We start from the raw sequence: 27653 nt of genomic DNA, 5'->3' as shown, positions 1-27653 counted from the left end.
GGCCTCTCTGTTACTAATTTCAACACCTCTATATTTATTTTTATAACAGATGTGAGGAAGACTTCTTTCTAAAATATGTTTGGAATTACGAGGCTTAAAAAAAAAAAACATATCGGCTATTTCCACAGTTTTCTATGTCTCCTGATTTGAATATTCTCAAATTCCCGTGTCAGCCCACAAATCTATCTTCCCCCCATACAGTAACAAACGTTTCCTGTTGAAGTGAATTATAGGAACATTTCTCAAATATCTCAAAATATCACACCGCGATTTCAATTAAACTTGGTTGAATCCTTCCTTTGGTATTTTGAATGTGATATATTGGCTCCTGAATGTGACTCTTGTAGCCTATTTTAGATGCAGAGTGGAGGAATTTGATTGGAGCTGGGGGATATGCAGAGTGAAGTGAGGCAGAAAATCTGAACTCTACCCAGGCAGTCTAGTCAGAGTTAGGTTAAGATGAGCATCAAGCCCAATATGATCATTCATTTGATGATCTCATAAAACCAGAGGCAGACAATATGTTTACTTATTTCTAATCACTATTATGTGGACATAATCATAGACTGCTTGGAAGCAGGTGAGGAAACATTTTGAAAAGTTTGATTTGATATCGTGTTTTAAATGTAGGATTAAGCCTCAGAATTTACACTGGTGTAAGTCAATTTGAGTGACAGACTTTAGGGAAGAAGCATGCTGTTGCGATTGCTCTAGTTTGTGCATCTTTGAAACCCCTAGCTTCTAGTATTTGTGTCAGTATCATAGAGACCATACAGCATGACACAGGCATTGGAGAAAATGAAGGCAGTAATGATTTTCCACCCTGCTGATGCTGCTTCCCTGACATCTAGAAAAAGTACAAAGTCATCCATCTTGGAAGTGAGAAATTTTATTAAATGAGAAGATATCAAGTTCATAAATATTTGAATGCAAAGTAACGATAACTTTTTAATTTAATTTTATTGAAAGTGCGAGAACATGTATTTAAAATTTTTTAAGTCTTTTGTGACAGGGCCTCCTGAAACCCAAACTGGCTTTGAACTCCCTATGTAGCTGAGGACAACCTTGAACTTCTCATTCCCTTGCCTCCACCTCCTGACTCCTGTGTTTGCAGGCATGCACCACCATGGTAGGAAGTATGCCGTACTAGCGATAGACCTTAGAGTGCTCAGTACCTGCTAAGCAAGCCCTCTGTCAATTGAGCTATGACCCAAGATTCCTATATTTATTTCTGAGTCATTTTGAAGCCTAATAATTCCATTTGAGCTATATAAATGGACTGGTATAAGAGGCTGTGCCTTTTTGTCTTTAGTTTTACTAACTACTGTTCAGCATGGACTACTTAACATTAGAGTAAATAATTCATGGCAATTATTTTCATTCTTTACCCCCAACTTCAAATTTCTATCATTGTAAATATTTTGGTTAACTGTTAAGGGCAATATGGCCTGAACATATGTTTATTCATTCTGTGGAGGAATTTGTAGTATTGCTTGTAGATTCTATAACATTTTTGTTTAAATCTAAGGCAAAAAATTTCTAAGGCCCACAACAAACTAACAATAGATCCAAAAAGACAAAAAACAATAGACAGAACAAAGCACTAAATGGCAGCAGCAAGGGGGAGAAGTGTGCCAGCTATTTATCTGACGAAGCGTTAATTTCATAATTATGAGAAGAAAACATACAGAAAAAAAAAACCCAAGAAGCAACAACAACAAAGCATTTATCCAAATAATAAATGGGTGAATGATCTGAATAAAGACTTCTCAAAGAAGAAAAACAACTTACGAGTATAGCAGAAGTTAAAACTGCAGTTAAATTCGCTCTAACCACAGTTAGAGCGATTATCAAGAGAGAGAGAGAGTAACAAGTGCTGGTAAGAATGTGGCGCAAAGCCAGTTCTCACTCCCTTTCAGAGAGGACGCCCGTGAGCACAGACTCTACGGGGAAATGGGGCAGGTTCCTTCTTAAAATTAGCATAGAGCAATTTATTATATGCTGCTCCGCTCTTACTCCTGCGTCTGTATTCACAGAAGGTGGCAGCAGCACTGAGCAGGCACACTCTCGTGCCCATGTTTCTTTATTGGGGGGGGGGGGGCTGTTCATAACAGCTGTTTTGTAGGATTGGCCTGGGTGCCACGGGCCTGCATGCATAGTTAGCAAGTATCACAGGCGAGTCTTACTCAGCCAAAAAGAAGGGAATTCTGTCATTTTCAGAAAGATGGTTGAAACTGAAGGAGACCATGCTATCAAGATAAGCATTTCATGTTCTATCATATGTGAAATCTCAAACAAAACTGAGTAGAAGAGCAATTACCAGGCACTTGGAAAGCTGCTGCTGGAGGGGAGATGTGAGAATGAAGGCAGGTAGTTTAGTGTGATTTGTGCATAATACAAGCATATAAGGAAGGGAATCCTGTTCATAGTTATAGTTAATATATTAAAACACATGTAATTCGTTCTAAACATATTTAAGCTTCTTAGGAACCTGCTTCAGAGGGCCTCTGAAAGCCAGAAGAAGAAAACAGGAAACAACCTAGGAACCTGCCACAGAGGGCCTCTGAAAGTCTCTGCCCTGCTGACTATCAAAGCAGATGCTGAGCCTGATGGGCAAGTGTTGGGCAGAGTGAATGGAATTTTAGGTAAGAACTGGGAAATAGTAAGAGCTGGAGAGGACAGGAACTCCACAAGGAGAGCAACAGAACAAGAAAATTTGAACACAGGAAACTTCCCAGAGACTCATACTCCAACCAAGGACTATTCATGGAGATAACCTAGAACCCTTTCACTATCTTCTTTAAGGATCGGCTGCCTTAATATTTTATGTAACAAATATTAAAAAAAATTTAAAGCCTGTCTGAGTCCCCAAGATCAAGCAAGTATTTTCCGTAAAATTTATCAGGGTTAGAATTTTGTATACAACTCTTCAATTCTGTGGATGTGCTTTTATTGTCCTTTGGAAATCAGAGATATACTTAGCTTTTTGTGATGTAAGTATGCAAATGTTTTAGCATAGTTTGTTTCCTAGCTGTTCTGTCTCTACTGCTTTGCTCATTTGCCAAACACACAGCGAGACTGTCAAAGTTCTTGTTTTACATGTGCATTGTCTAATGTTTTAGCAACACCAGGAACTTCTCTTATATTTTAATACTCTGTTACCTGTTGGATATAGTTTTCACTTCTTTCCATATAAATTTTGTGCATATTTTTTATTTTGCTTGTATTTTGAATTCCAGCAGAAATATTTTCATGAATGTAAAACAACTAGTGAAAAAAGAGGCCGTGAATTTGAAGAGCAAGGAGGATGTGAAAGGAGGGAAAGGAAGGAGAAAATGATGTAATTATATTATGACCAAAAAGTAAAAAATAAAAGAATTTTTAAAAAAGAAATGCTGTTTCAAGAATGAAAGAATTTGTTCAGAATTATAGTCCATATACATTAAACTTAGAAAATAATAGAGTTCACAGCACGCAGAGAAACTCAGGCCATTAGGCTGTACATATCAGTCTAAGAATTTGGAGGAAAAGTAAATGGAGAAGAGAATTTCTAGAGCTTGTTTTCCTTTCCGTTCTCTTGTGTCTTTACATGCACAAGACTCTGTCCAGCACTGATTTATTTTTGCAGGTACTGGAGGCAGAGCTCTGAGCCTCGGCAGCTCCAGAGCAGGCATTATTCAGCTCAAGGAAATGGTGGGAGGGAAGCAAGAACATATTTCTAATTGTTCATTACTATTTTCTCGCCCACAATTATGGCTGGAAGATTTCTTCCTGAACAAAGCAATCCCCTTCAGTTGTTGAGTTTTAGTTTTGCCAGTTTTTTCAAATAATCAAGTATTGCATTATTTATCATGTATGTTGGGTAATTTTAAGGTAACGTTACTTTATAAAAAATTCCATGTTAGAAATTGAGTTCAGTATTTTAACCTGTTTTATTTTTATTTTAACTTGAAATGTTCATACAAGACTATGCTAGCCACATCTTCCCATGGTTTCCTGACCCCTCCTATCCTCCTTCCATTCTGCTTTTATTAGCCTCTCTTATTCCATTAAAGACTTTCACGTGAACATACATGATTTTATGCATAAAATCTATGCATGTATACATATACATTTTATAAATATATGTATAAAATCTAGCAACCACAAACAAGAGGATATATGGTAGTGGCATTTCTGAGACTGGCTAAATGCACTTGATATCATTATCTCTAATTGCATCTATTTTCCTGCAAATGTCATAACTTCATTTTCATATTTTCATCTATTCTTATGTTCTTGAATACCTGGGTTGGTTCTGTATCTTAACTATTACAAATAATTTTAAATATGTATATAATTTTGTAAAAACTTGTAAAAATAAAACTATTTATGTTTTATCTAAAATACTGCAAGTATCTTTGTGGTGTGTTGAATTGGTGTCCTTTAGAGTCCCAGGAGTAATTGAATACAGTCATATGCTAGGTCTATTTTCAGGTTTGGTTTTTGAGAAACCTCTTATTTTCTGATAAATACACTTAAATTTATGAACATTTTACTCAGTACTACTCTAGACATAGCCCACAAGATATATATTTTTCTAATCATCATTTCATAATTTTATTAAATTATATTATGATTCATTCAGCTTATGAAAAATAAAAGGTTATACTTAGAAATTTTTAAATGATTAAATAAAAGTAATATTTATTTATTTATTATTTATTAAAATTTATTCACTTTTTATCCTAGCTGTAGCCCCCTCCTTCTTTTCTGAGTCCCTTTCCTCCCTCTTCTCCCCCTCTGCCCCTCCACTAGTCTACTGATAGGGGAGGTCCTTGTCTCCTTCTATCTGACTCTCACCTATCAGGTCTCACCTTAAGATCCAGATATACCACTCCTAGGCAAATATCTGAAATATGCTCAACTATACAACAAGAACATCTGCTCAGCTATGTTCTTTGTAGCTTTATTTGTAATAGCCAGAATCTGGAAACAACTTAGATGCCCCTCAACCGAGGAATGGATATAGAAATTGTAGTACATTTACACAATGGAATACTACTCAACAATTAAAAACAAGGAAATCATGAAATTTGCAGGCAAATGGTGGGATCTAGAAAAGATCATCCTGAGTGAGGTAACTCACAAACAGAAAGACACACATGGTATATACTCACTCATGAGTGGATATTAGATATATATTATAGGATAAACATGCTAAAATCTATACTCCTAAAGAAGCTAAACAACAAGAAGGACCCTAGGGAGGAGGCTTAATCCTCATTCAGAAGGGCAAACAGGATAGACATGGGATGAGAGAGAAAACAGGGAACAGGACAGGAGCCTACTACAGAGGGCCTCTGACTGACTCTACCAAGCAGGGTATTGAAGAAGATGCTGAGACTCATAACCAAACTTTGGCAGAGTTCAGGGAATCTTATGGAAGAAGAGGGAGATAGAAAGATCTGGAGGAAACAGGAGCTTCACAAAAGATCAACAGAACCAAAAAATCTGGGCCTAGGGGGACCTGCAGAGACTGATACTCCAACCAAAGACCATGCATGGCGAGCACCCAGATGCTCTGCTCAGATGAAGCTCATAGGCAGCTCAGTGTCCAAGTGGGTTTTCTAGTAAGGGGAACAGATGCTGTCTCTGATATGAACTCAGTGACTGGCTCTTTGATCATCTCTCCCTGGAGAATGTAGCCTTACCAGGCCACAGAGGAAGACAATGCACCCAGTCCTGATTAAATGAAAATTTGTAAACTGCTTTTTTTTTGTTGTTGTTGTTATTTTGATTTACTTTTGTTGAAAAGCAAGTTATAGATAATACTAGTCGTTAGTATTTGCCAAGGCATCCGTTGTATTCAGGTCATAGCCCTTCTATATCTATTTGAAATAATATATATCAACCTACTAATTGCACTGTATGGAATTTTGTACCTATCAATTGTCTGTTATTTACTTTCCCCAAGTCTTCAAGATCTTTCATATGTTCTACGCCATAAATGTTGAGTTTCATGGCTTAAATTCTTCAAACTCACTTTTTCCTTTTGTGGTTTTCCTTTATGCTTGTTTTAAGCTTTCTTAGAGCAATACTTTTAGGAACATTCAAGAAAATTATGAAATCTAGTTAAGTATATGTTTTATTACCATAAAATTACCCAAATTAATTCCAATATTTTCTTTTTATTTGGTGCTGGGGGTGAAACACGGTGTATCACTAATGATAAGCAAATGCACCAAGCCTATGTTTCTCCCTCAACTCTATTTCCTTTTTCATATAATACACTTCATCTGTAACCTGCCTGGTTGCAGCCTCATTTCTGGTTATCTTTTTTGTTTCTGTTTTTACTCCCAGAGAGTTGCCATTAAATACTAGTTCTGTCTTAACTATAATGCATCTGCCACTTTAACTATGCTCTAACACTTGCTGTCTTTGATTTTAGTATTTATATCTTGTGACTACTGTGCCATTGAATCTCTTTTAAATTTCAAATATGTTTTATAGCTATTGCTTTTTATTTACTACCTCATTGTTGATTTTCAGTCTCCACTTGCCTGATGACATTTTCTTTGTTTTGCTTTGTACATTATAGATCCTGTTTATATTTTTAGTATTACAGTAATTTAAAACAATTTCATTCTTGCTAAAAAATATCACCACTAAACAATAGTCACATCTTTTGCTGTGACAATGTGAGTCAAAGGATATGATTTTAATATGATTTCTATTCCGTTCAGTATTTTGTGTACAATTGTTTCAATTTGTTTTAGGATTTTTTTTTCTGAACTAATTTCTAACTAAACCTTAGTGGAATCTCTGACTCTCTCTCTCTCCTCTCCTTCTCTCTCTCTCTCTCTCTCTCTCTCTCTCTCTCTCTCTCTCTCTCTCTTTCTGTGTGTGTGTGTTTAACCATAAAAGAGCTTTTTAGCTATGCAAAACATATTTTTCATTTTTTGTTATTCGTTGTTTCTTATTTTCTGGAGGTTCATCCTAAATTAAATTCTCTCTTCTTAAAGTATAATTTTCATTCTTTCTTTCCAAGGAAATGTGTGTGGTACAATTTTGCTTACATATGTTTCAAAATATATCTTGACTCTGTTTTACATTCTGATGAGTATGTCCCTTTAGGGTAACCACAGTGTCTCTCGGATTAATTTAATATTTTTTTTTTCATTTCATTATGGTCTGTTTTGTTAGTGAGAAATATGTGTCATCTCTTATTTAAAAATAGTGTTTTTTTCTGTTTTTTTTTTTTTCCCTTGACATGTGTGCTTCATGTCTAGACTCATTTTCATTGTGGTATATCTAGGGTTTATTTTTGGTTATTCTATTAACAATTATAGTTAATGTATCATGAGGTTGATAATATTTGCTTCTTTGAAAATTTTTTCTTTTTTTAATATAATTTTTTATTTATTACAATTTATTCACTTTGTATCCCAGCCCTAGATCCCAAACTTTTACCCTCTGAATCCTGCCCTCCTTCCTTTCCTCATCTCCTCCCATGCCCCTTTCCTAGTCCACTGAGCGGGGAAGACCTCCTCCCTTCCATATGACCCTAGCCTATCAGGTCTCTTCAGGACTGTCTTTCATAGTCTTCCTCTGGGGCCTAGTAAGACTGCTCACCTCCTCGACAGGCGGAAGTAATCAAAGAGCCAGCCTCTGAGTTCATGTTCAAGACAGTGAATGTTCCCTTTGCTAGGGAGCCCATTTGGAGACTGAGCTGCCATGGGCTACATCTGTGCAGAGGTTCTAGGTTATCTCCATGTATGGTCCTTGGTTGGAGTACCAGTCTCAGAAAAGACCCCTGGGCCCAGAGTTTTTGGTTCTGTTGTTCTCCTTGTGGAGCTTCGGATACTTCCAGGTCTTTCTCTCTCCCCCTTCTTTCATAAGATTCCCTGCAGTCTGCCCACAATTTGGCTATAAGTCTCACCATCTGCTTTAATACCATGCTGAATAGAGTCTTTCAGAGTTCCTCTGTGGTAGGCTACTGTCTTATTACTTGTTTTCACCATAAGTAAATCATGAAATTTGCAGGCAAATGGTGGGATATAGAAAAGATCCTGAGAGAGCTATCCCAGAAGCAGAAAGACACACATGGTATGTACTCACTTATAAGTGAATAATATACATATAATATAGGATAATCATACTAAAATCTGTACACCTAAAGAAGTTAAGCAAGGAGGACCCTGGGTAAAATGCTCAATCCTCATTCAGAAAGTAAACAGGGTAGACATTGGAAAATATCCTTTCTTAATTACTTTTTTTTTTTTTGGATAGTTTCCTCTGGAGCACAAAAAAATTCTTGTTTTTCTATACATTTATATTCTTGCTAAATCTTTGGACATTTTCATTTCAGCAATATCTCAAGCTTTTCCCTGATATGAACTTTAATTTTAAGTCTGGTTCTCTTTGTAACCCTTTGAATCCTTTCTCAGTATTCCTTTTCTGCTTGCATCTTAAGTGGCTTTTTTTTTTCTGGCTTTCATTTCTGCTTATACACTCTTTATATACTGTAATTTTCCTCAGTGTTTTCTACCCTTATCCTTGAATTTGGACTTCATACCTGTAACTTCAGAATGTCTCATAGTTAATTGATTTGATGCCTCTGATGTTCCCAGAGTCCTCATCTGCTCTACCAAGTCCCCTCTTCAGCACTCTGTAGAGACACTTGTAGAATCCAGATATAAAGTCGTAAAACATGCATCATTAATTGCTCTGTGTAGCGCCAGTAACTAGACCCTGTTGATTATACTTAAGGAGGACTGTCTTTCAGTCATTTGTTGTCTCAGTCCTTATCAAAGTTGATCTCTGAAGTTTCTCCTCACTGGGAGGTATGGCAAAGATGAGAGCAGAAGCAAAGGCGTTAACTCAATTCTCTGACTTTATTGCATGATCTTTATATAATTTTCCCAAGCCACATAAAGTGACAGAGATAATAATATTCACATCATGAAGCTGATAGAAGTATTTAAGGAGAAAATGCATTAGAAGTGTTTAATGCCCTGCCTGTCATATGGTGGGTGTCAAGGAATGTTAACTTCTGTAACTGTTAGGAATGGGTCTCTCTGCATCTGCCAACAACACCTCTGTGTAAGGTAGAGCTGTCACACATAATCATTTAATGAGCCCAAGCGTTTAATGTTAACCTGCTTAGATATGGTGCATAATTCACTTATGATTAGAGTGCTAGGCATAGTAATTGTTACATGCACAGCATTGTGGATAGACATGTACTTCTTATGAGTCAATCAAGCAAAATTGGAATGCAGATAAAGATGAAAGTTACAAACGAAAGCATTTGCTACCTTATAATTGCCTGTATATTTGGATATTTTTAAGATAAGGTTAAATAACCAAGCATATATATGTTGTTAATGCCTGTGTTAAAATTAAATAAATTAGAAAGAAGTTGGGCTTTAATAAGACCACATGATTTTATAAAAGGAAATGTAAATAGCAGCAGAAGATTTTGAATAAAATACTAAATCAGGATACCCTGCAAATGCAAATATATTCAATAAAGAGGACAATAGAAAAGTAGCATTGATTAGAAGACTATCAAAGTAAGGACCTATAGCCTTTGACTAAATAGGGTGAATTGATTTATTTAAAATGTGATAAAACATAGAAATCATGTTATCCAGAGTCTTGGATGTAGGCTTAAATTTGGAATGTGAAACCAGGTGTAGGAAAACACAACTGTAATCTCAGAACTCCAAAGAAGGAGGCAGGGCTGTCAGAAGTTCAAGGTCATCCTTGGCTATACAGTAAGTTCAAGGCTTGCCTGGCACAGATGAAGACCTGTCATATTGCTTTAAAAAATGTATTTGGTGTGTCTATCAGTAGTCTGACACAGCATTTATCTTATGAGTATCTAACTAGATGATCTCCTAGGACAAAGCATTTTCTAGAATCTATCCTGAAGCTGTAGGTTGTTTTCAATGGTTCTTGAGACATCTTATATAACAGTAAATATTTCTTGAGTTGTAAAAAATTAATACTTCATTTACTGAGTTTATAGTACATGCTGTACTTTATATTAACATCTTATACATAGTAAATTTCTTTTATTCCCAAATACATGCCTCATTTTCCAAATGAAGAAACTGAAGCTCAGCAACATTAAATATGAAGCCTCAGGTCACACAGCTGCTCAGTCACTTGCCTGAGAATTCAGTCCAGGCATGTTTATGAGATATGAACCCGAGTCTCTGCCTTCTGGAAGTGTTCCATATTTGGCCTAAGTGGTCGAGAGATTCATTTGCACATGTTCTCTGGAACAAAGAATGTAAAACAGCTTAATTTTAATAGACAAAAAATGCACGACAAACTGCAGTTTGTGTTCATCAACTGCAGCTGATAATAACATTGAAGATTAGCTATCCCCAAACTGTTTTTCATGCTTTCCTGTTGAAATATAGTTAGACTGATGTACATTAGTTAGTGTACATGTGCAATAATATTGTTGATTATTTTTAATTTTTACTTTTTATTAATTACAGTTATTCACTTTATATCTGAGCTGTAGCCCCCTCCCTCGTCCCCTCCCAATCCCAGCCTCCCTCCCTCATCTCTGCCCATGCTCCTCTCCAAGTCCACTAATAGGAGAGGACCTCCTACCCTTCCCTCTGACCTATGAAGTCTCCTCAGAACTGGCTGCATTGTCTTCCTTTATGGCCTGGTAAGGCTGCTCCCCCTTTGGGAGACGCGATCAAAGAGCCAGCCACTGAGTTCATGTCAGAGACAGTCCCCGTTCCCATTACTAGGGACCCACTTAGAGACTGAGCTGCTATGGGCTACATCTTTGCAGGGGTTCTAGGTTATCTCCATGCATGGTCCTTGTTTGGAGTATCAGTCTCAGAAAAGACCACTGTTTCCAGATATTTCATTTCTGTTGCTCCCTTTGTAAAGCTCCTTTCCCCTCCGGTTCTTTCTATCTCCCCCTTCTTTAATAAGATTCCCTAAACTCTGCCCAAAATTTGGTTGTGAGTCTCAGCATCTGCTTTGATACCCTGCATGTTAGAGTCTCTCAGAGGCCCTCTGTGCTAGGCTCCTGTCCTGTTCCCTGTTTTCTCCCTCTTTTGATGTCTAACAAGTTTGCCTTTCTGAGTGAGGATTGATCATCTTACCCAGGTCCTCCTTCTTGCTTAGCTCTTTTAGGTTTACAGATTTTGCTATGTTTATCCTGTATTATATATCTAATATCCACTTATAAGTGAGTATATACCATGTGTGTCTTTCTGCTTCTGGGATACCTCACTCAGGATGAAGGGTTGGTGAAGATCTTTTCCCAGTCTGTAGGCTGTCGTTTTATTCTGATAGTGTTCTTTGCTTTACAGAAGCATTTCAGTTTCATGAGGTCCCATTTATTGATTGTTAATATTAGAGCCTGTGCTGTTGGTGTTCAGAAAGTTGTTTCCTGTGCCAATGAGTTCTAGGCTCTTCCCCACTTTTTCTTCTAAACGATTTAATGTATCTGCTTTAATGTTGAGGTCTTTGATCCACTTGGACTTTAGTTTTGTGCAGGGTGATAAATATGGATCTATTTTCATTTTTCTGCATGTAGACATCCAGTCGGACTAGCACCATTTGTTGAAGATGCTGACTTTTTTCCATTGAAGGGTTTTTGCTTCTTTGTCAAAAATCAAGTACCTAGAGGTGTGTGGGTTTATTTCAGGGTCTTCTATTTGGTTCCGTTGAATCCAGTTGTCCCCCAGCAGAGGAATGTATACAGAAACTGCGGTACATTTATACAATGGAATACTACTCAGCAATTAAAAACAAGCGAATCATGAAATTTGCAGGCAAGTGGTGGAATCTTGAAAAGATCATACTGAGTGAGGTATCCCAGAAGCAGAGAGACGCACATGATATACAATAACTTATAAGTGGATACTAGACCTATAAGATAGGACAAACATACTAAAATTTGTACACCTAAAAAAGCTAAACAAGAAGAGTTTCTGTGGTAAGATGACCAATCCTCACTTAGAAAGACAAATGGGATGGACATTGGAAGCAGGTGAAAACAAGAAACAGGACAGGAGCCTGCCACAGAGGGCCTCTGAAAGACTCTACCTAGCAGTGTATCAAAGCAGATGCTGAGACTCATAGCCAAACCTTGAGTAGAGTAGAGGGAATCATATGAAAGAAGGGGGAGTTATAAAACCTGGAGAGGACAGGTGCTCCACAAGGACCAAATATATTTGAGCACAGGGGTCTTTTCTGAGACTGATTCTCCAATCAAGGACCATGCATGGATATAACCTAGAACCCCTGCTCAGCTGTAGCCCATGGCAGCTCAGCATCCAAGTGGGTTACCCTAGTAAGGGGAACAGAGACTGTCTCTAACATGAACTCATGGGCTGGCTTTTTGACCCCCCTCCCCGACAAGGGAGGAACAGCCTTGCTAGGCCAGAGAGGAGGACATTGCAGCCAGTCCTGATGAGATCTGATAAACTAGGGTCAGATGGAAAGGGAGGAGGACCTCCCCTATCAGTGGACCTCGAGAGGCACAGGGAGGAGATGAGGGAGGGAGGGTGGGATTGGGAAGGAATGAGGGAGGGGGCTACAATTGGGATACAAAGTAAATAACCTGTAATTAATATAAAAAATTAAAATTATAAAAAATTTTGTGTTGGTATTTTGATGTGAATGGCATTGAATCTGTAGACTGATTTTGGCAGGATGGCCATTTTCACTATGTTAATCCTGTTGATATATGAGCATGGGAGACCTTTCCATTTTCTAATATCATTTTCCATTTATTTCTTCAGGGACTTGAAGTTTTTTTCAAACAGGTCTTTCACTTGCTTGGTTAGAGTCACACCCAAGTACTTTATGTTATTAGTGGCTATTGTAAAAGGTGTTGTTTCCCTAATTTCTTTCTCAGTCCTTTTGTCTTTGGTATACAGGAGGGCTACTAATTTTTTTTTTTTTTTTTTTTTTTTTAGTTAATTTTGTATCCAGGCTCTTTGCTGAAGGAGTTTATCAGCTGAAGGGGATATCCAGTTGAATTTTTGGGGTGACTCATGCATACTATCATATCATCTGCAAATAGTGATACTTTGAAATTTTCCTTTCTGGTTCATATCTTCTTCATCTCCTTTAGTTGTCTTATTGCTCTAGCTATGATGTCATCTACTATGTTGAAGAGATGCAGAGAGAGTGGTCGACCTTGTCTTGTCCCTGATTTCAGTATGACTAATTTAAGTTTCTCTCTGTTTATTTTGATGTTGGCTATAGGTTTGCTGTATATTGTCTTTACTATGTTTAGGAATGTGTCTCGTATCCCTGATCTTTCTAAGACTTTAAACATGAATGTGTGTTGGATTTTGTCAAATGCTTTTTTGGCATCTAAGCAGGTGATCATGTGGTTTTCCTCCTTCAGATTTTTTTATATGGTGAATTACATCAATGGATTTCTGTATATTGAACCATCCCTGCAAGCCTGGGATGAAACCTATTTGCTCATAGTGGGTGATGTCTTTGATGTGTTCTTGGATTTGGTTTGCAAGTATTTTGTTGAGTATTTTTGCATCAATGTTCATGAGGAGATTGGCCTGAAATTCTCTTTCTTTGTTGGGTCTTTGTGAGGTTTAGGTACCAAGGTGAGTGTGGCTTCATAGAATGAGTTTGATAATGTTCCTTCTGTTTCTATTTTGTGGAATTGTTTGAAGAGCATTGGAGTTAGCTCTTCTTTGAAGACCTGGTAAAATTCTGCACTGGAACCATCTGGCCCTGGGCCTTTTTTGGAAGGGAGACTGTTAATGACTGTATCTATCTCCTTGGAGGACATAGGACTATTTAATCTCTTTACCTGATTTTGATTTAATCTTGGTAAATGGAGTCTATCAAGAAAATTGTCCATTTTATTTAGATTTTCAAATTTTGTGGCATATAGACTTTTGCAGTTAGACCTAATAATTGTTGGAGTTCCTCAGAGTCTGTTGTTATATTCCCCTTTATGTTTCTGATTTGCTGATTTGGATGTTGTCTCTCTGCCTTTTAGATTTTTGGCTAAAGGTTTGTTTATCTTATTGATTTTCTCTTTTTTAATTTTTTATTTTTAATTATACTTTATTTACTTTGTATCCCCCCTCTAGTTCCCTCCCTCCTCCCTTCCCAATCCCTTTCTTACTCCCCCTTCTCCACACACTCCCCTCCCCAAGTCCACTGGTAAGGGAGGGTTCCTTTTTCTTCCTTCTGATTCTAATCTGTTAGGTCTCATCAGAAGTGGTTGCATTGTCTTCCTCTGTGGCCTGGTAAGGCTGATTTCCCCTCACGGGGAGGTGATCAAAGAGCAGGCCAATCACTTCACTCAAAGAAACAGGTCTTGGTCTCATTGATTCTTTGAATTGTTTTCTTTGTTTCTAATTCATTAATTTCATCTCTCAATGTGATTGTTTTTAATCATCTACTCCTCTTGGGTGTGTCTGCTTCTTTTTTATCTAGGGCTTTTAGGTGTGCCGTTAAGTTGCCTGTATGAGATATCTCAAACTTCTTTCTGGAGGCATGTAGTGCTATGACCTTTCCTCTTAGCACTGCTTTCATTGTGTCCCATAAGTTTGGGTAAGTTGTACCTTTATTTTCATTGAATTTTAGGAAGTCTCTAATTTCTTTTTTCATTTCTTCCCTGACCAAGCTGTCCTTGAGTACAGAGTTGTTTATTTTCCATGTGTATGTAGTCTTTTTGTTATTTCTGTTGTTTTTGAGGTCTAGTTTTAAGCCATGCTGGGCTGATAGGATACACAGGATTATTTCTTGCTTTGTGCCTGACTATGAGGTCAACTTTTGAAAAGGTTCCATGAGGTGCTGAAAAGATGGTATACTCTTTTGAGTTTGGGTATAAAGTTCTGTAGACATCTATTAGGTCCATTTGATTTAGGACCGCTGTAACTGTCATAATTTCCCTATTTAGCTTCTGTCTAGATGATCTGTCCTTTGGTGAGAGTGGAGTGTTGAAGTCTCCCACTATTAAGGTTTTGGGATCATTGTGTGATTTAAGCTTTTACAATGTTTCTTTTACAAATGCAAGTACTTTTTATTTGGGGCATAGATGTTCAGGATTGTAATATCTGGTCGTGGATTTTTTCCTTTGATGAGAATGAAGTGCCCCTCCTCATCTTTTTTGATTAATTTTGGTTGAAAGTCTATTTTATTAGATATTAGGATAGCTACCCCAGCTTGTTTTCTGGATCCATTTGCTTGAAAAACATTTTTCCAACCCTTTACTCTGAGGTAGTGTTTATTTTTGTTGCAGAGTTGTGTTTCTTGGATGTAGCAGAATGTTGGATCCTATTTCTGCAACCATTCTGTTAGTCTGTGTCTTTTTATTGGAGAGTTGAGTCCATTGATGTTGATAGATAATAGTGACCAATGAATGTTAGTTCCTTTTATTGTGGAGTTGGTAGTGTTACTGTGTTTCAGTGCTTGTTTTCTTTTAATATTTTGTTGTGAAGTTATCTATATCCCATGTCTTCTTAGGTTCAGTTTTTTTCCTTGGATTGGAGTTTTCCTTTTAGTATCTTCTGTAGGGCTGGATTGCCATGCACATATTGTTTAAGTTTAGCTTTGTCATGGAATATTTTGTTTTCTCCACTTATGCTGTCTGAAAGCTTTGCAGGGTATAGTAGTCTGGGTTAGCATTTGTGAGTCTTCATGACATCTGCCCAGGGCCTTCTGGCTTTCATACTTTCTGTTGAGAAGCCTGGTGTGATACTGATAAGTCTACATTGATATGGTACTCAGCTTTTTACGCCTGCTGCATTTAATATTTTTTCTTTGTTGTGTAGATTTAGTGTTTTGACTATTATGTGATGTGCAGAGTTTCCTTTCTGGTCTATTGTATTTAGTTTTCTATAGGCTTCTTGCATGTTTATGAACATCTCTTTCTTTTAATTGGGAATATTTTCTTCCACGATTTTCTGGACCCTGCATCCTGGAATCTTCTTTTTCATCTAATTCCTGTTATTCTTAGATTTCATCTTTTCATGACATACTTGATTTCTTGGATATTTTGTGTTCGGTACTTTTCTGATTTTACTTTTTATTTGAGAGTTGTATCAATTTACGCAATTGTATCTTCAGCGCCTGAGATTCTTTCTTCCAGCTATTGCGTTCTGTTGGTGTTGCTTATCTCTGTGGTATCATTCTTTTCTCTAAGGTCTATACCTCCAGGGTTTTCTCTGTTTGTGTTTTCTTTATTGATTCTAATTCTGTTTTCATGTGTTGCTCCATGTCCTTCATCTGTTTGAATGTGGATTCCTGTCTTTCCATGATGGCCTCTATTTTTTTGTTTGTTTCCTTTCTGTATGTTATTACTTGTTCCTTTCCTTGTGCCTCTATTTGTTTGGTTGTATTTGCCTGTATTTCTTTGAGAGCTTTGTTCATTTCCTCTTTATGGTGCCTCTAACAACTGTATAAGCATTGATTTGAGATCATTTTTCTTTGTTTCTGATGAAATAGCATATCCACTGATTTTTGTGGTTGCTGGTGAAGCCATAATGTCCTGATTTTTGTTGGGTATGTTCTTACACTGACTTCTAGCCATCTGCTTATCTGTAATCTTCACTGTTTTTTCCTGGAGTCTGTACTTCAGACTGGTTCTGTCTGTCTCTGCTGTCTGGAGTATTCCTCAGTAAGATGAGAGAAGTCCACTGGCTTGAGAGTGGATGTTGGTGTTTCATCTGTAGCTAAGGGAGGAAGTTTGCAGGTGCATGTCCACAAGCACAGGCATGTATGTGCAAGTGTGCCTTGAAGGACAGGGTGCTAGGGTGTGTAGGTGCCTGGCATGTGGAGCTTAAGCACAGGAAGGGGTGCAGGTGCTGGTACTGTTTGCAGGCACAATGAGCATGCACAGGTGCCATGAATACCTCCGTGGCCTATAGGCTTGTTGTACTGTCATCCTGGTATTCAGATCTGTCTGGGCTCCAGGAATTGTTTGCCTGGACTCCACTGGTAGACCCACAGAACAGGGGCTTCAGTGTCTATAATGCTGTCCCAAGGATACCTATATTGCCCACAGTGGGGGTGTGGATGGGAGGCATCTTATGTGTGGCTGCTGGTATAGAAGGACCCTGGATCTGGGCCTTTGCAAGCACTTACTTGAAGGCACACTTACTCTCTCACAGGCCTAATTGGAAAGCCCAGTGTTCTCTACTCTCAGTTTTTTGTTCACAGGGGCAATTGAGAGTATAGGAAATCTGTCAGCTCAGTGGTGTCCATTGTTTGGCCTCCAGGCAGGGAGACCCTTACTTGGGTTAGCCACCTCTGCAGCCTTAGTCACTGAGCACAGAGGCTCCTACTTGGGCTAGGTACCACAGGCCTAGGAGGCTGGTACAGCTGCCCACTGAGAGGTCTGTACAGCCACCTGCTAGAGTCACTGAGCATGGAGGCTATTGTTTGGGGCAACCACTGCCACTTCCACTGAGTAGGGAGGCCCTGCTTGGGGCAAAGGGAAATGCAAGGGGGTTGAATATTGCAACTCTCAGTCCCTGGAGATGTCCACAGATGACCTGGATCCAAACTGTCCCAGTTCACAGGTTGTCTTCTTTTGCCCAGGAAGCCTCAATGTCAGTGTTCTGGCTTCAGCTGCCCCTCCACTCACCAGTTTCGGAGGTTCAGATCCTGTGCCCCAGATATGGTGCATGGTGGATGCTGGTCTGACGCCATCTTGAACACCAGTCTGCTGTCTTGGACTCCTTCCCGTACAATAATATTGTAATAGCTAAGATTTTGTATTTTTACCATGTGATAGACAAAATTCCAAGCATTTAAAAAGTGTAAACACTTTTGATTCTAACAAAAACACATGAAAATACTACCCTATCACTGATATAATACAAAGTTTACTGATTTAAAACAAAATACAAAGACAAAATTGAGGCACATAGAGCCTAAATATTGCACAACATCGTATGATCATTAAGTGGTAAACTCAGACTAACACTACATCCGTGATGTGGAAGAATGCAGGCAACCAACAAGTTGGAAAAATAGAAAGGAAAAGTATTTAGCACAAGTAGTACAAGTGATTTATTGGAAATGCACAGGTTATTTCTTTGGTTATTATTAATTGTACTTGTAGTCTTTCCTTGATGATTCCTAAATATTTATAAATTTGGAAAGAAAATTGTTATAAGCTCTGGTGTCTCTATTCCCAGTGTCATTAACTATACTGTTTTACCCCACTGTAAGTTTATCAGCTTACTGCTTTCCTATTCATTTTTCTCCATGATTTGCTTTTTAAGTAGGATTTTTTTTAATTAAATGAGGTATGATATCATATTTTTTACCTTGCTTTTTAAGATTTGTCTAAAAACCTTTTGTTTTTATGTGGGCATTCAATGATTTTTCTTTACTATCATATATGTCTAATATTTATCAATTATCTAGCCATCTATTACCTATCTATGTATCTATCTGTCTATATATACTCTATTAAAATCTATTGTAAATATTTAGCTATTATCCTCTAAATGTTTTATAAGTGTTATCTATCATTTATCTGCCTTTCTATCACTTTATTAATTCATAAATTACAAGCAACAAAACAGGGCATTATAAACATGTGAAGCATATAAGTATCAAATTAATTTCCTGCTTTCCCTTGTTACCCATACAGCAAACCACCTCATGGCAAAGTATTCTTCTCTGCTGCCTGGATCCATTTCTTAGAATCTACGAATTTTCACACCATCGGAATCATGGAGTTTCTTCTCTTTTGTAAGTAGCACCCTTATTCATTGTATTTCTTTTGAATTTAAAAAAGTTTGAAGGTTAAAAGATATGTAATTACATTATTCCCCTTTCCATTTCTTCTTCCAAACCGTCCAGTATACAGTATACCCATCCTTCCTTGCTCTCTATCATGGCCTTTTTCGTAATTGTAATTGTTGGTGTGTGTGTGTGTGTGTGTGTGCTTGACATATATGTTATACACACATATACAACACATATTGATATATATATATATAATTAGAAATATATACATATTATTTATATATTATATAATATATATCCTAAATACCTGAGTGCAATCTTCTTAGTCTGCATTATATTATGACCATTTCAGATTGAATAACCAGTTATTCAATAGTCTTCCCTGGAGAAGACTATTCTCTCACTCTCAGCATTTCACAGTTGTCTGCAGTTCTTTGTCCAGCCTATGGAGACTAATGTCATTCATTTTCCCAGTGCCTTTTCTTATTTCTTTTGCTTTATTTTTTTTTAATTTTTATTAATTACACTTTATTCCCCTTGTGTCCCCCCTGTATCTCCCTTCCTCCTCACCTCCAAATCTCTCCCTCCTTCCCCCTTCTTCATGCATGCCCCTCCTCAAGTCCACTGATAGGAGAGGTCTTCCTTTCTTTCCTTCTGATCCTAGTCTATTAGGTCTCATTAGGAGTGGCTGCATTGTCTTCCTCTGTAGCCTGGTAAGGCTGCTCCTCAGGGGGAGGTGATTAAAGAGCAGGCCAAACAGTTCATGTCAGAGACAGTCCCTGTTCCTATTTGGAACACTTGGACACTGAACTGCTATGGGTTACATCTGTGCAGGGGTTCCAAGCCATCTCCATGAGTGGTACTTGGCTGGAGTACCAGTTTCAGAAAAGACCCCTGTGCCCAGACTTTTAATATCTGTTGCTGTCTTTGTAGAGCTGCTGTTCTCTCCAGATCTTACTATCTCTCACTTCTTTCATAAGACTCCCTGTACTCTGCGCAAAGATTGGCTATAAGTCTCAACATCTGCCTCGATACCCTGTAGGGTAGAGCCTTTCAGAGGCCCTCTGTGGTAGGCTCCTGTCCAGTTCCCTGTTTTCTCCCTCCTCTGATGTCCACCCACTTTGCCTTTCTGAATGGAGATTGAGCATCTTAGCCAGAGTCTTCCTTCCTGATTAGCTTCCTTAGGTTTACATATTTTAGTATGTTTATCCCATATTATATGTCTAGTATCCAGTTATGAGTGAATATATACCTTGTGGGTCTTTCTGCTTCTGGGATACCTCACTCAGGATGATCTTTTCCAGTTCCCACCATTTACCTGAAAACTTCATGATATCCTTATTTTTTATTGCTGAGTAATACTGCTCAATGTTGTTAGTCAGCAGGGAAATGCAAATCAAAATTTCACCTGAGATTTCACCTTGCACCCATCAGAATGGCTAAGATCAAAAACTAAAGTGACACATGCTGGAGAGGTTGTGGAGAAAGGGGAACCCTCCTCCACTGCTGATGGGAATGTAAACTTGTACAACAACTCTGGAAATCAATCTGGCGCTTTCTCAGACAATTAGGAATAGAGCTTCATCAAGATCCAGCCATAGCGCTCCTAGTCATATATCAAAAAGAGGCTCAAGTACACAATAAGGACGTTTGCTCAACCATGATTGTAGCAGCTTCATTTGTAATAGCCAGTAGCTGGAAACAACCCAGATGCCCCTCAACTGAGGAATGGATACAGAAATTGTGGTACATCTACACAATGGAATATTACCCAGTGCCTTTTTGAGAAGTTTCTTATTGGACTAGTGTTCACCAAGTGGGTCTCAGGGAACTGTCTGTCTGTGCTTCCCAGGCTCCTGGCTTATATGTGTAACCAAACTACTAAAGCTTATGAGAAACAAACTGAGTTCTGAGAACAGAATTCAGGTCCTCAAGCTTTCAAGGAAAGCACTTTGATATATCTTATCAGACCAAAAGTGTATCTCAAAGGGCAGATTATGAAGACCAAAGTTTTACTTTTATTTATTTATTTATTCTTTGTTCTGGATATTCAGTACAGAGTTTCGTTTGTTCATTGGTACATGATAAATAGGTATTTGGTTTTCAGTATGTAAAAATTTATCTTTTTTTGTATTTTTGTCATTTCATTTTATTAGAAAGATTTGTTTCATTCAAAATAAAAAATATTCATCTTGTTTTATTTTTATGGTCTATTTTTCATCTTCTGCATTAGGTCTTAGAATCATGTATATACTATTTCTTCTTGTGCTTTTTGTGAGTTACAGGTCATGGGAAGCATTTTCTCTTTGAATATCCAATCATTCCAATAACATTTCTTGGTAAGCCATCTTTTTCCCCATCAAATTATCTTGTCACTTTTGTTAAAAATCAATTTCCTGAAAAAGTTTCAGTCTAGGTGCATTTGCATTCTATTGATCTGTGTGTCTAACTTTGTGCTGGTTGGATACCCTTTTGATTATTGTCTTTACACTAAGTCTTAAAATCTGGCACTACAAGTCTTTCAATGGTTTTTAAAAAGCCATTCAGCTGTCCAAAAGCTTTTGTTTATAGATTATAGATTCCACAGTCTCTTTGTCAATTTCTACAAAAGAAGATGCCGTGATTTTATTGGTGTTGTTCCTACGCCCATGATTTGAGAAAACAGGTGTCTTCCACCATGGACATGGTATATTGACTGATCAACTTTGATCCTATATTTCCTTGGTCTTATTTGTATGTTCCCAACTTTTGTGTGTAGGTTTCTAATGTCTTTTACAGATTTCTCAAGTCTCCTGTTACATTTACTTTTCATACTTCACATAGAATTTGTTATGGTGCATTTTTTTTATTTTATTGCTAAGTTTGCCACAAGTTGGTAGAACTATAATTTGTATTTATTACCAACTATGCACCCAATTTTTTTAAGTCTAAAGCTATTAAGACTGTCTTTTACGTAGATTCTTTAGCATAAATTCCTTTTTGCAGAAGTTTGGTTGACCATATAAAACACAATCGTACATCTTCCCTTTCTCTCCATGTGGTTTTATTCATTTTCTCACTTCATTGCATTAACTAGGACTTCTTGCATAAGATAAAATATGATCAAAGTAGATATAGTTGTTTGTTTCCAGGACTAGGGAAAATATTCGTGATTTTTTTTTTTGTTTTGTTTTTTGTACAGCTAAGTAGATTTTAAGCCACGATTTTGTTATGGTTGATTTTTGAGGCAAGGTTCTGTTATGTTCCCTGGATGGTATCAATCTGGCTATCAGCCTCAAGTAGTTAGAATCGCAAGTATATAACTATTATACTTCACCTATTTGTTTAATTATAAGAGGCTCACTAACCTATGAATTTATTGTCTTTTAACATAGAAAGATATTGGTTAACACTTGTTTAAGCTGTTTGGCTTGAAGGTTTATAATCAATACCTACTAATTTCCACACATATTGTCTTGGAAACTTGAAAAATGTAGTAAGAGTATAACAATATAAATTACTTTTCTATTATTTTAAGTCATAAGCTTTCTTTTTTATAACAATTTCATATTTTTGAAAATAATATGATGAATACTGTCTTACTGTTTCAGTCATGATTGTTAATATTATGAACTACACACTAATTTTAATTATTAAGCTAACCTCACAGTCTCTGTATGGAATTTCCTTACTTTGAATATTGCTTATTTCAATTAGGTAATATTTGCTAATGATTTCATACCAATTTTAATGAAGGTTATTAATCTGTGATTTCTGCTATTGCAAGGTCTTATTTTTGTTTTTTTTTTGTGGCACAGTAAAATTTGTCCCATAAACAGTAATTCTTTTCTTTTATTCCTATTATCAGATACATTTGTTGGAATGACATCTTATTATTTTTATTAATTACAGTTGATTCACTTTATATCCCAGCTGTAGCCACCTCCCTTGTCCCCTCCCAATCCCATCCTCCCTCCATCCTCTTCTTCCATGTCCCTCCCCAAGTCCAGTAACAGGGGAGGTTCTCTCCCTCTTCCCTCTGACCCAAGCCTATCAGGTCTGATCTGGACTGCCTGCATTGTTTGCCTCTGTGGACTGTTAAGGCTGCTCCCCCATAATGGGGAGGTGATCAAAGAGACAGCCACTGAATTCATGTCAGAAACAGTCCCTGTTCCCCTTACTGAGGGAACCCACTTGAACACTGAACTTCCATGGAATACATCTATGCAGGGGTTCTAGGTTATCTCCATGTATGGTCCTTGTTTGTAGTATCAGTCTCAGGAAAGACCCCTGTGCTCAGATGTTTTGGTTTTGTTGCTTTTCTTGTCTAGCTCCTGTCCTCTCCAGGTCTTTCCATCTCTCTCTTCTTTTATAAGATTCCCTACACTCTGCTCAAAGTTTGGCTATGTGTCTCAGCATCTGCTTTGATACCCTGCTTGTTAGAGTCTTAATTAGTCTCTGTAACTGTTTAGTAGAATTTATGAATAAAAACATCTAACTTTGAAGTTTTATATTTAGAATTTTCCCACTAATTCTACTTCAAAGCACCCGTTTTAAAGAGTCTTTTTCTAGTATGAGTTTTTCAATGAAATTTTCTCATCTCTCCTGTCATATGTACTTTCATAAAGTGTATTGTTTTCTCATGCCAATCAATGCACTTAGCATCTATAGTGATACCCTATTGGGTCTTCCTAATATTTCTTATTATAAATTCAGTCCACATTTCCTAATAAAGGCATACACCTTTTTCTCTATTAATTTTCTCTAATGTGTTACTATTTCTTTTTTCACTTATTTTTGCTTTTAGTTTGTGATTTATCTTTTTTTTTTCTTATTCATGATTCAACCTTTCTACTCCACTTTCTTAAGATAGACACTTAGATTTTAGGACTTTGGTTTTATTAATTTTTGGTTTTTTTGACATTTTCATAAGTGCATATAATGAATTTGTTCATTTCATCCCATTTCCTTCTTTCATTCCCCTTTTCTTTTTCTACTGAGACTTTTATTGCTCACAAGCTCCATCCCACTTCTATCTCTCTATCTCTCTGTCTTTCATCTATCTGTATACATATACATATATATTTGTGTGTGTGTGTGTGTGTGTGTGTGTGACTTATTTGAGCTTAATTGTCATTGCTTGTATAACTTGGGGGTTACTTACTTACTCGAATGGAGAGTGGCCCAACCAACGAAGAGAATGATACTTTTTCTCCCAGGACAACTAATATCTCATAATCCCTCATGAACCCTTCTTGATCACATAGTAAAACACTGATGGACTCCAACTTTACGTATAATTATAAAAACATTTTAGATATCTTGAATTCCTTTAGACCCATTCTCCATTTTTACAATCACCTATCTACAACCATGATATGCATATCTGTATATTACATCTCCATGGGTTACAAACCTCTCAGTGCAGTCATGTATTTTCTTGTAAGTCATTTGCATTTTAGACAAGTCATGAAGGAAAAACAACACCTTTTACATAAGTCACCTAGATATTTTTAGTTCCAATCTACAGTTTGTCAGATTTTCATTTTAATTTGAAAAACTTTAATTTAGCTTTTTAAATGTAGATTAGCTAATGATAACCATTTCACTTATTCATTGCCCTTCCTAAAAGAGTTTTGTTTAATACAGAATTCCGGGCTGACACTGTTTCTTTTTCAGAACGTTAGTTTTTCCCATTGCTTTGGGACACCCACACTTTTTAAATTCTTTTCTTTTTCTTTTTTTATTTTAATTACACCACTTTCCCTTTCCTCCCTTCAGCACCACCCCACCACCGTTTTCAAGGCTGACCATATGGTATAGCATAGCTAATTGGTATGTTCTTCCCTGGGGAAGACTATTTTTTCCACTCAATGTTCCTTAGTTGCTTGAGGCTCTTTGTGTAGGGTGAGACCTCATCAGCTTTACCCTGCTCACTTTGGAATGTCTATTATCATTGTCTCTGTTTAGCTCATGATTCGCCAGTCATGTTGGTGAGATTTCATGGATGGAATGTCTGACATTACTAGGAGACATGAGCTGACAGTTCCTTCCCTCAACCTGTACTTCTCACAGTGTTCCCAACCCCTCTTCTGCAGGGTTCCTTAGCTACCATGTGCAGGAGTTTTTATTTCATTCTTATCTGTGATGAAGCTGAGTTCCATTACTCTGTGTTTTGATTGTGGTTTTTCTGTAATTGTCTAACCTCTCATGCAAAGGCTACACTTATCTGATTCACACAAGCTCTTTGTTAAACTCCGTGGTCACTTGAATCATTTCATCCCTCAATTAATATATTGTTTTTCTCTATTTGCCTTTAATACTTTATCTTTGTGCATGCTTAGCTATGGTTTTATTTGAACACACTGATTGCAATTTACTAGGTGTTTTGAATACATCTATCTATCTATCTATCTATCTATCTATCTATCTATCTATCTATCTATCTATCTCTCTCATTAAACAGAAATGTTTGGCCACTAGCTCTTCTCCCCATCTTCTTGCTCTCCTCGCACAGTAAAACTTTGATATTGTTCTTAAAGCTTTTCAGGGTCTGGTATTTAAAAAAAAAATTCTCAGGGCTGTTGGCATGGCTCAGCATATAGAGACACTTGCTTCTTGGTCTGTTGATCGGTTATTTCTTTCCAAAACTCATGTAGTGGAAGGAAATTCCTAAGTCCCATAGCTGTCTTCTGACTTCCACGCATGCGCAGTAACACGTTCACTCTCCCTCACAGTAAATAAATAAATGTAATCAAATACTTTTAGAGCTCTGTTAACTAACATAATGAATAATAGAAGCATCATTTTTACTGTTATTAATATATTGGAAAAAGTAGTGTTTTCACCGGGGATTAAACTGGAGCCATGATCACACCGGTCATGCTACTCCTGTGCCAATCTAAGCTGTATGTACCAAAACCAGCCTCACACTCTACCAACTGATCTGCAGCTTCCCTGTGCTCTCCTCGGCCCACACCATTCGATTACGCATTTTTCCACTTTCTCATTTCCATACTTCCTTCTAGTAATCGATATTATTTCTGAATTTATTTTTCTGTATAAGCGATGTATTCCCCAATACCTTGTTGTCCCCATGAATGATAATCACATTAAACTGTGAGTTTCTGTCTAGATATCCGTCTTGATATACATTTTTGGTCTTCAGGCTAGGTTGAACTTCTTAGTTTTTTCATGTGTTTAATATGTTGAAATTTTAAGTCTTTGGGATTTATTAGCATTTTGTAGAGTATCATTGATTTGGTTTTTCACCAGAATTAATTTTAATTTTCTTAGATTTAAACTGAAATCTTTTTCTCTTTAAATTCAGGATTTTTCTTGTACCTTGTTTTGCTCTGTTTTCCTTATCCAAGTTTCTTGGTAATTGGATTGTGAATTAATAATTCATATTACTAGGCATTTGAAATTTTTCTCTTTTAATTTTTTAGTTTTAAAAATTTTATACTTATTGCATAAAACTATTTTGTAGTCATTTAGTTAATTTTAAGTTCTATATCATTGGTTATTCTATGAATGCATGCCTAATCATTTTAACTTTTTCTAATTTGTGTTACTGAGTTTACTTAATTCTTTTTACATTTTATCTTTTAAATTTAAAATAAATTAAAATCTAAATTGTTTCCTGTTTTCTTCTTCTTCTGATGTCCATCCTCTTTGCCTTTCCGGATGGGGATTGGACATTTTAGTTAGGGTCCTCTCTCTTGCTTAGTTTCTTTAGATGCACAGGTGTTAGTGGGTTTGTCCTATGTTGTATGTCTATATGAGTGAGTATATACCATGTGTGTCTTTTTGCTTCTGGGACAACTCACTCAGGATGATCCTTTCCAGATCCCACCATTTACCTGCAAATTTCATGATTTTCTTATTTTTCATTGCTGAGTAATATTCCATTGTGTAGATGTACCACAATTTCTGCATCCATTCTTCAGTTGAGGGGCATCTGGGTTGTTTCCAGCTTCTGGCTATTACAAATAAAGCTGCTACAAACATGTTTGAGCAAATGTCCTTTTAGGAACCTACCACAGAGGGCCTCTTAAAGCCTTTGCCCTTCAGACTATCAAAGCAGATGCTGAGCCTGATGGGCAACTGTTGGGCAGAGTGAATGGAATTTTAGGTAAGAACTGGGAAATAGTAAGAGCTGGAGAGGACAGGGTCTCCACAAGGAGAGCAACAGAACAAGAAAATTTGAACACGGGGTCTTCCCAGAGACTCATACTCCAACCAAGGACTATTCATGGAGATAACCCAGAACCCCTGCACAGATGTAGCCCAGGGCAGTTCAGAGTCCAATTGGGTTACATAGTAATATGAAGAGGGACTGCCTCTGACATAATCTGATTGGCCTGCTCTTTGATCACCTCCCTCTGGGGGGGGGGGGAGCAGCCTTACCAGGCCATAGTAGAGGACAATGCAGCCACTTTTGATGTGAACTGACAGACTAAGATCAGAAAGGAGAAGAGAATCTCCCCTATTAGTGGACTTGGGGAGTGGCATGCAAGCAGAGGGAGGAGGGAGGGTGGGATTGGGAGGGGAGGAGGGAGGGGCTAATGAATAAAGTGTAATTGATGAAAAATTTAAAAAAAAGGGAAAAAAATTAAGGTAGAAGAAAAGTTACGTCTTAAGTAAATATTGTAAAGGGAGTTTCTGTTGCATATAATTATAAATTCTTATCCTTAATCCACCCTCAAAAAAAAAAATCTAAATTGTTATGCTCCTGAAGTGATTTTGAACTCACATTTGTATCTTTTGATTGTCTTAACAACTTATAACTTTTTGCTTTTGTTTACTGCATCATTTTCTAATAGTTTTCTTGATCTGGTAAGCGAAATGCTTGTAAATGCCTGGTCATTGTCCATCTAGAGCAGCGGTTCTCAACCTTCTAAATGTTGCAAGCCTTTAGTACAGTTCCTCATGTTGTGGTGACCCCTGTCTTAGTT

The 27653-nt window shown here is 37.2% G+C and overlaps 1 protein-coding gene across 7 annotated transcripts in view; it reads left to right on the top strand.

Moving 5' to 3' along the window:
- Nlgn1 (neuroligin 1) overlaps positions 1–27653 on the top strand; it is a 983309-nt gene that overhangs the window by 90630 nt on the left and 865026 nt on the right. For all 7 annotated transcript variants that reach the window (XM_060378145.1, XM_060378139.1, XM_060378141.1 and 4 more), the window contains exon 2: positions 18620–18720. The gene's annotated coding sequence lies outside the window, so the exon portion shown is untranslated. The remainder of the gene's footprint in view (positions 1–18619; positions 18721–27653) is intronic.

Source organism: Meriones unguiculatus, chromosome 2 (genome assembly GCF_030254825.1).
Source record: "Meriones unguiculatus strain TT.TT164.6M chromosome 2, Bangor_MerUng_6.1, whole genome shotgun sequence".
Lineage (NCBI taxonomy): Eukaryota > Metazoa > Chordata > Mammalia > Rodentia > Muridae > Meriones > Meriones unguiculatus.
The sequence above is the reverse complement of the archived record's forward strand: the minus strand, read 5'-3'. Positions and strand labels throughout refer to the sequence as shown.